Source organism: Diadema antillarum, unplaced genomic scaffold (assembly GCF_040938485.1).
Source record: "Diadema antillarum isolate AM-2024a unplaced genomic scaffold, OU_Dant_1.0 seq00000513_RagTag, whole genome shotgun sequence".
Taxonomy (NCBI): Eukaryota; Metazoa; Echinodermata; class Echinoidea; order Diadematoida; family Diadematidae; genus Diadema; species Diadema antillarum.
In genome coordinates this window covers 770023-780392 of record NW_027271467.1, presented here as the reverse complement: position 1 = coordinate 780392, position 10370 = coordinate 770023, and the positions used below count along the sequence as shown (strand labels likewise).

Below are 10370 nucleotides of genomic sequence, written 5' to 3'. Positions count from 1 at the left end.
TGTACAGGCACGGGGATGTGCGAATAAAAAATGTACAAAAATTGATGAAATGAAAATCAAAATCACTCGTTTTTAGAAGACTTTACACAATCAAACACATAACTGAATAAAGAAATATATTTGAAAATTATACTATATCAGTTTCATCTGTCGGACGCGATCGAAAAGACGATAAAATCGGCTTTTTAGTGAGAGTACAGTTTCAAATATTTTCACAACGAGATTTAATTTTGTTTCATAGGCTTTATCATTAATAGAACATTCGACAAATTAACAAGCAGAATATAGACAATATAATGTTAGAGTTTACAATGAATCTTCAGATTGCTCAAAAAGACGGCGGCATGGAACCCTGATCATCAACGGCACAAGTGCACCTATGGAATTATTTTGTGCATCAATAGAAAACTGGCAGCTGTTTGAATAATTACAGCCAATTGGACCTCCCTGTATTAAACCTCCTTGGTCTTTCTATCTCCTCTATATCCTCTCTGTCTGTTTGTTTGTATTTCTCTCTCTCTCTCTCTTTCTCTTGTATCTTGTATATATATTGATCCACGTATTGGCAATATTTATTGACAGTAATGTCACGATAGAGGAACGCAATGTTAATTGCAATTCATTGAAATACCAATTGCCACTTAATGCAATCCTCTATCGCAACATTGCTATAAATAATATCCATATCATGTTCATTGTTTTAAAAAAATTGATCAAGACAATAGTGAAAATAATGACGACAATGATAAAGGCAGAAACATAACTGTATATTTATACACACACATACACTTGTATATGTATATATATATATATGTGTGTGTTATATAATATATATATACACACACATATATATATATATATATATATATATATATATATATATATTGTAGTTGTTCCGCGTATTGGCAGTACTATCAATAGAAATAGCAATAATAAAGTCACAACAGAGGAATGCAGGGAATGCACTAATAGCCAATCTTGATTATTATCTAGATAATAATTCTAATTATAATTATAATTATAATAATAATAATTATTATTATTATTATCTTCATTATTCATTAAATCAAGATTGGCTATTAATGCATTCCCTGCATTCCTCTGTTGTGACTTTATATATATATATATATATATATATATATATATATAAAGAGAGGGGGAGAAAAGAAAAAAAAAGAGCATTGAAGATTGAGAGAAAAATGTAATTCATCTTCCAAAAAATGTAACAATTCAATAATTTTCAAATTCGGTCAGATATGCCACGATTGTTGCCACCTTCAACGGTGTTAATTGCTTAATAACGTTATAAAGACAGGAAGCAACTTTCGTCTGCTCAGCTATGGCATATCTAGAGTACTCCCTGAATTTAACGCTTTTGATTCCATAACAAATCGTTATGTATTTCTGCCTTTAATGTAAAGTGAACAATTGCAAACCTTATCACATTAATTTTGTGCGTAATGTGTAGATTTAAAATAGACAAGGAGTCAATACTCTCGTGATACCAAGCACTTCTTTTCACAACGTAAACGTCAGCGATAAGTCATGTAACTATCCTGTCTTATTACAAATCTAATGGAATATCTATGTAGTAGTATTTCTTTTAAACCTGCTGCAAAAGGTATGACTGAACTTATGTTAAGCGAAGAGACCTTGTGTAAATGATGTGAGATCCCTCCATTTTTCATTTTCTAGTTGCATTCGACATGCCGTGTGAAAATAACGTATACCGTAGAAGCGAGGTTGTGATAGCACCATTCAAACCAAAGCAGCATGGTTGGGCAGTGGAATATCCCTTCTGATTTACCAGCATCATCTAGAATGATGACGACACACAATATTATTATACATGAATCGAATGCTTACGGACGCATTGATTCGGTTCAGTATCTCTGAACTGATTTCAGAATTTTGGCAGGAACAAGCTCACTATAATGACGCCAACACATAGAATGGTCCATGTACCTGCCTTCACAAACAAAATATTCGTCTAAGGGATTTACGCATTAAGACGAATGAAAAACATTTTAATAGAAAAGTGACTACATGACGAGATAGAGTGAATCTAAACGAAAAGGAGAAAACATGATAAGAAAAATGGACGTAAGTTAGAAAGTTCGAAGATTCCAAATTTTTAGTCATGGCGTACTGTGCCCCACCACATTTGCATAAAACTATGGGTATGATATCATCACAATACAGCACTATTATCTAATCGTGAACGGAAAATGTTGCCTTTTGCTCTAAGCATAGCAGTTAACAATCCTTTGATGTTCTTAAGGTTATACCTTTGCAGCAACACGATTTAACGTGACAGACTGTGATCTTGTCATTTCATTTCATGTAAGAAAAAACCCGAGTTAAGTGAATATCTCTGTATAAACATATACATACATATATATTATATTTCCCTGTTTTGTACTTCCTTTTGATGAACAGACAACCCTTCAGTTTCTTCTCTTTTGCGTAGTACACGCAGATAAGGCAGTCAGTGCAGCCAGTGACATTGGCCCAAGATATTGGGAAGATGACGTTGTACTGCATGGTTCATTTAGTACATATCTTCCAATTTGAGTTCTATTTGTGCTGCTAGGTATTTCACTGAATATCATTTGTGACCGTGCACCTCAAAACGAACATAAAGTCGCACACACTGATTTTGCGTGAGGACTGAAAATAAGTGAAATGGGTCAACCTAGCCGAACTTGACTTTTTCATATTTTCTGAAAGAGCGGGTCTTCTTTTACATTATGCTAAAATTTGGGATCATAAAACGGGCAGGAAAGTGGTTTTTTTTTTAGCAGTTTATCTCGAACATTTTTGGTAGAATAGTGTGATTAGGTGTGTCTTTAGAATCCCTTTTTCATTTCTGAACAACCTTGTCCACACTCTTCACTTTCAACTCTAATAAATTTTGAAAGGATAGTGCTACTGCTTTGAAAGTTGGCATTAATTATGGACAGAATGTGTTAATGAGGCATGCTTAATTTCAGTTTAATCAAATAATCCCTTCATTGTTGTTACTCTGGTGGTTTACTTCCTGTTTTTTGTCCCATTCATCGCACAGCCAGCACGGTTTGGTAAAGATTAAGCGCTTGAATAGACACTGTACTTCAGAGCCTCTTTTCTCAGTTCACACTTTTCCTGAGTTTGTGCTTTCTTTCCAATATTTAGATAGGTTAGGAGAGTCCATTTGATTTGAGTTATACATCATTTTAAAGCTTAAAGTCTGCTCTTTCAGAATATGGTCTTAACTAAAAATTCATGTCTGGCGACTTTTTGTTTGTTTTGAGGTGCAGGGTCACATTTACATCATGGAATAAACCGTTATACTTGTCCCTCTCCTCTTTCTGCCTATTTTCTCTGCATCGTTCCATATGTATGTATGTATATATATATATATATATATATATATATATATATATGTAAGATATGAGAAAGGAAGGAGAAATCGGTGCGTAGCTTTGACATCATTATTCCTCTTACTGTTCCTCCTTTTTTGGAAAAGCGCAAGAGTTGAAAAATTGGTCTCCGCCGGGGATCGAACCCGGGTCTTTGGCATGGAACGCCAACGCCTTAACCGCTCGGCCACGGAGACGTCATAGCGATTCAGGCAGACCCAAGCTCGAATACCCGACGGACCAACCTTTCAACTCTTTATGCGCACGTTCCTTTTTGGGGCAGAGAGTTATGAATAACAACCAGCCGCGTGCCTCAGCTGGATCTGCAATGAGATTCACGTAGCGGTGAATTGGGATAATGTTTTTGCGAAAGAAGTCACCGCTACAACAGCTTTTTGGCTTCTCCTGAATAATTTGCATATGTAAGATATGAGAAAGGAAGGAGAAATCGGTGCGTAGCTTTGACATCATTATTCCTCTTACTGTTCCTCCTTTTTTGGAAAAGCGCAAGAGTTGAAAAATTGGTCTCCGCCGGGGATCGAACCCGGGTCTTTGGCATGGAACGCCAACGCCTTAACCGCTCGGCCACGGAGACGTCATAGCGATTCATATATATATATGTATATATATATAATATATATATATACTGTATATACATTGTATATATGTAAGTATATATAACATACTAGTTCTATGTTCAATTTCAATTTCTTTAATTCTTGTTATACCTTTGACATTTCGTACAAGTTTTATATTCCGTTTGATAAAAAAATACGACAAACACAGCAGTCAATTTGAGATAAAATTGCATGAATGTATAGGCCATATTAATGATGTGTAATATGACGACTCTACTTGTATAACAAAGTGACTAAAAAGCAAAGCTTGTATAGGATGCATGTTCCAAAGTTATAATGTAGGCGTTTAGTACATGCCAATGACGAAACATCCAATAATACAGTATGCCGAGATGTCTATGGAATGTGCATTATTTTACATAATTTTCATGATAAAAACTTAAAGGAATTATGTACCATATGAAGATGAAACAAAATCACATTTTTAGTGCTTCAAAGTGGTTATAAATTGTGAGTTAGGGATAGAAGCAACCAGTGTAAAAATGTTAATTAGTATAACCACTGTTTAGTACTGTAAACTATGAGCAATGATTATTACAAAATTGTTTCTGAACTAAACCGTCAACAGATATCTCCGTATATTGAAGGCTATATTTCAGTTCTTTATCATTTAGGATGTTTTGTGATACAACTGACCTGCACATATGCATCAAATGTGATAACTCAAACATTTTTAATCACAGCTCCCAATGGTAAACTGTACCTTTGGTATCCATGCTAGATAAAGTAATTTGATTAAAAAAAAAAAATAGTAGCCACGCGAACGAGGCATCATTGTGAGTACGCAGAGATATTCCAAGTGATCACGGTAAAATAATCAAATGTATAGGGTTAGAAATAGCTTTAAGATTTTGCTAATAGGGACTTAGAGATCGCAACCGAACAGAATGTAGGGCCGGCGGAAGTAATTGTTTTAAACATGTTAAAGGTTGAAACTGTACGAACGGGGGGGGGGGGGGGGGGGAGAGAATGGTAAGATTCACTGTGTCTTGTAGAATAACTATAAATTTCATTGTTTTTAACAAGCATTGAGGTAAGTGTACTAGGAGGATCGCCAATATTCAAAGTACAAGTATAATCATTTTCGACTTCATTTATTTTCACATTCCTGTTGAAAGTGCACAGAAAAAATAATAACATATCTATACAATATCAACTTACAAAACATAATCATGTATTAGGTGAAACTTCACCTGAATAGTCACCTGAATGTAACAACAAAGGTCTGCTTACAGTAGTATTGGTCTGTATTCAGAGTACGAAAAATATTATAAGGCCTACGCGTGTATTCAGTTCCAGGTAATAGAATAGACGTCATATGGGGACATATGAAACACAGCTATCTATGTAGACATAATGATACGATAATTATCATAGATAATATAACATATAATCGTATGGCATGATGATACTTTCAACAGTATTATTAAATCCATTGTCAGAAACAAAATCTTTAATTTCTTTTTTTGTCAAGAACTAAACCAAGGATCGCCAGCTAAATTGTGCTGATAGCAGATACATGATACAAAAAAAAAAAATGTGACGTCTCGTAAAGTATGAGACGCGTGGGCCTATCAGTGGTTAGCATAGAACGAGAAATACATCTGTAAAATCTCACTGAGCTGCAAGGGGACTCTTGATGAATCGTGGTGGAAGCATCATGAAGAAAACAAGGATCTCTATGGCAACTAGAAGCCAAAATGACTCGTGGTAGGATCCCACCGTTGTGATGATTGTACCTAGATATATAATAGAAATAAAACCACGGTGATCAATAGTAAATCATAAAAGCGTATATCTCTACGTTATGCTGGTTGTAATTATGATCACACACTCTTTGTGATTGATAATACATGATGGACACGAAACCCCATTTCGCGTGTGTACAACTATGACTGTCAACTTTTGTTGGCCTTGAATGCTGGTCCAGCCATTGCAACACATTAACCTCTCGAGCAACAATGCCAATCTCATGAGGTAATTTTCAATATTCATTTCATCTCTGTTCTTGTATCCTTTTGAAAAACTTGTTTGCTTTGCTGTTCTTCATCAGCGATCACAGACTGACCTGCCACGTTACGACTGGAAGGCAAAACATAGGTAACGCAAAATATGTAATCCGGGTTTGTTATCAGGCCATTTCGGTATCGGCGCCTGTCTGTATAAGCGACTTGGTCGAATAATGGGGAAGCAATAATTAGTGCAATTAGGCTGCCAGCCCATTGGTTGCTACTAGGTACATGTATTGTGCACTGCAACTGTACCGTAATGTTTGTTAGCCCACTTAATTTTTTAGTCACAATATTGGTGAATTTTTACATGCTTCTGAAAAAAAAAATGTCATAGGCAAATTACATAGGTTTTGTGGTGATTGCTGTGTTCCAAATATATATATATATATATATATATATATATATATATACGTTTTTGTTAAGTTCATTGCTTGGACTATTCAAAACTATACAGAGGTCCGTATTAAAGCGAGGACCGGATAATCAAAGTCAGATTCCATGTCAGTTTGAAGAAAGCAACCTAGGGCCTGAATGTAGATTTTTTTTCAGCTATAGAGAGTATACTGTATACATATCAGGTGCTTTGCTCACGTGAGCAACTTACCTACTAGGAAAGATCCCAAAAACATGCCAAGTCCACTTGCTAGGTCTCCAAGGGCTAACAGAAATGGGAAATCGGTCATCGGAGCACGATCTTTGCTGATGAGTACAATCAGGGTTCCTCGAGATCCAAAAGAAAAGGAGGTAAGAAATGCTGAAACCGTCGTCACCGAATAAGTACAAAAAAGTAAGTCGATGGTCAGAGATATAATGTTCAAAATTGTCCCTGCGAGAAACACATTGCTGGGGTTTATTATCCGTGTAACAGCTCCGCTTAGGCCACGGGAAAAGAAAGAGGCAACTGCAGTTGAGAAGGCGATATACACTGCGTCTGAAGTTGATATTCCCGAGGCAATGGCTCGTGGGATGACAAAGGCGTACCAAGAACCGTCTACCATCGATAGAAAAGCATGACACAGGATAACAATGATCTGACATGGGTCTCGGTAAAAAACACTGTTCTTCCAAAGTTGAACGATGTCGGAGCAGCAAATATGTACATTTCCCATGCTTTCATCAATCGTGCCTTCCCCACACTGGGTTAACGGTAAAGGTAAATTTAGATTCTGTTCTTGGTGACATTGTGATCTAGGGACGTCCCGCTCCCAGTGGATAAAATCATAGTCGTTTTTGTCCCGTGATTCCGTCCCATTCCCACGTAGAGATTCGTCCTCCTTGGTCTTTCGGTTAAAATCAAGTAACAAGGCGATTGGTACAATGTGTGCGAGAAGTGCACCAGTTATGTACAGGGCGCTCCTCCATCCGTAGAGTCTGAGCAGGAAATCGCCAAGCAGTGGCCACGCTAATGTTCCGAAGGCATAGCCAGATTTGCCAATTCCGTAGAATGTGCTGAAATGCTCCGTTTCCGCTTCGCTCAGTCCGATGATAACACACGTGGACAGGAGGCTGTTTCCTAGTCCTGAAAGGAAATCTGAAATCTTTCTTACATTTGAATTATTTGCACTGCATCATAATAATGCTAGCTTATCCGTAAATGAAGGGGAGGCGGAAAGTTGATCCGTTTTGGATTGGGATGGGGGTCTGGAAAGATGGCGGTATGAAAAAGCAGGAACATTTTTCTAAGGGACTCCATGTTAAAATTTTTAGGTGAACACTCCTGAGACGGAGCGAAGGGATGGACGGATGAGGGGGGGGGGGGGGGGGGGGGGGGAGAGGTTTCCTCCTCCCACACTAGTGTGATTTTGCATTTTCAGAAGTGAACCCAACTATCAGTTGCATGTTTTCCCCCTGCAATGATTTGGCAAGTTGTCAATAAAACAGGACGCAAAAATAATATCTAAGGGCAATTAAGCAGCTAATGTGGACAAAAGACAGTTAGAATGGCTATTGGGGTAAATATCTCCTCTGTTTTTCCGCGTACGTGTGTTTTCACTATGAAGTAAGTTGATGGAGATTGACCAACGGCGAAGGGAAATGTGTATCTCGCTCCCACCCTAAGGAACTTTTGTAGGCTTAAGAGATTTCCAAAGATCTGGTGTGCACTTTTAGGGGGAAACATTCGGAAAGTTGTCAAAAATAAAGGAAACAAGGAAGTGAAGAAGTAAGGAAATTCAATACTCAAGAGCGGATCAAATGGATGTGACACCTATCCCTTTCTTTTTGTTTGTGCATCTTCACTGTGTGTATCTAATAATTTCTAGTATTTACATAGTAAAGACGTATTTACGGAAATGGAACAAATGGGAAAGTTGTCGGAGATGTCGCCTATCCAGACAATGGCCTTTTACATTTTAGGAACTGAAATTAAACGATCTGGTGCCAGCTTTTTGGGAAATTGTAAAACAATTTTCTGTCAGTTCTCCAAAGGTAAAAATGAAACATTGAGAAATAGATTGTTTGGCTAGCAAAATCATGGAATTATGTCACCTCTTGTTAGGGTGTTTTTATTCACCTGAAAGAGCAATCGTAGTAACCAGGAACGCATTATTCATCGACAGAGAGGCGAGGATAACACCCGCAGAAATAAACACCGCACCGGTAAGCACAAGAGCACGTCTGCCAATGTTGTGGTTGTACAAGTAAGCGATGATCGAACCTATGTATGACAACATGTTGATGTAAAGACAATCAAAAGTCTTTATGTGCCATGTTCGCAGGCCATACTCAACCAACTTCGCATATTCTGCTCAAACGCACAAACCCGCCCAATGCCAAATGCCACAGTACAATGAAAGTGCTTTTCGTGACTCCGTTCTTCTCACATAGATAGCTTGCATTGTAAGTGGTGATTGACTAGCAAGGAGTGTTCCCTACTAGATTTGTGTGCAAATTCTAAGTTTCTGTCACTGTGTTGTGTGCTAAAGTCATGGCTTTACAGTAATGGAGCTACTTGCCACAATAAAAGAAATACAAACATAGATTATGTCATCCAATTTACATCAAAGCAAAGCTTGGCATTTCCTCTACCCTTTGCTCACTGTATGTCCAGCATAACGGAAATCTATATAAAAGTTACATAGATATGAAAAACTGAATGTTTTCCCAAAGCATGACTACGTTGGTACCTCAGAATAATGTGGCACACAGGGGGTTTCCACCATGGCACATAACATACAGAGTTAATAACACACTTGTCCATACTCCGGTACGGGTCCTCGTGGTTACACGTAGTTAATGATTATGGCTAATAATGCAGGAAGAATGATGTGAAGTCTTAACTGGAGAACAGCTAGAGTGCATAAAATTTTAGGTTCATTTCCCCCTCGATTATTAACATCACCAAACACACTCTTAACTGTCATATTTGGTCGATGTCTAAATTGGTTCCATTTCAAATCAAGGGATACTAGTAGAATTAAAGGTAGAGGGTGGTAGAAAGATGTATTGAAAACAGGTTTGTTTATTTTTTCAGAGAGGAAAGGCTGGGCCGAAAATACCATGAACAGATGGAAGAAATGCGGAATATCTAAAGAAGTAATGAGATTATTTTTGATTGACATTAAACAGGTACATTTGCACGGAGACGAGGCGCTTTAAAAGATGACAGGGACGTGAGAATATTTAAACGGAAGATGAAAGGCAAACGACGTAATAATGTCACGAAACGGAACAAACTGGTGACAAATGTAGACATTGTTTATAATTATGACATATTATGTGCTAAATTTTTACTATTCTGTTAAAAAATGGCAAATTACACCATTTTGCATTTGCTTTTGTAATCCAAAACTCAGAATATATGTAGGGAAAAAAGCTCTATCGTCCGAGGTCTATATAGAAACTTGTAGTTTCCTCAACCCAGCTGTGGTCTAAATCGGGTTTTAGTCAAACCTACGAGGAGAGGGTTTAATCTAAGTTTAATTCTTGTTTGACGCTTATAGATGCACTGAAGAGACAAGAGCGAGAATGACGAAGTAATCAAAGCAGTGTGTACACAAAACCACACGAGTATATTTTTACCACCCTGCCCACTCGTGTGGTTACATGGATTCATGGCATAGCGCGAGTGTCTGGATACAGCCAGTTGGCATGCAGCACACGTTCGACAGGTGACTGTGGAGACGTTAGGCCCTACAGTTTTTTTTTTTTTAAAGTACGTAGGCCTACTATTTATACATATTCAGACAGGAGTAGGCCTCCTCGAGAGCCACATCAACGCGTAATGCAATGCACTCTATACACACCCCCCCCCCCCTAGGTGCCTACAATGATAATACCTCATAGGCCTATTTCTTATACACTCCGGACTCCTTTGTTCT

At 37.6% G+C, this 10370-nt stretch overlaps 2 non-coding genes across 2 annotated transcripts; both read right to left on the bottom strand.

Annotated features, from left to right (window-relative positions):
• Positions 1 to 3526: 3526 nt before the first annotated feature.
• Trnag-ucc (transfer RNA glycine (anticodon UCC)) lies at positions 3527 to 3598 on the bottom strand. Its single transcript has one exon. It is a non-coding gene; the product is annotated as a tRNA-Gly (tRNA).
• Positions 3599 to 3924: 326 nt separating this feature from the next.
• Trnag-ucc (transfer RNA glycine (anticodon UCC)) lies at positions 3925 to 3996 on the bottom strand. The gene has a single exon. It is a non-coding gene; the product is annotated as a tRNA-Gly (tRNA).
• Positions 3997 to 10370: the final 6374 nt, after the last annotated feature.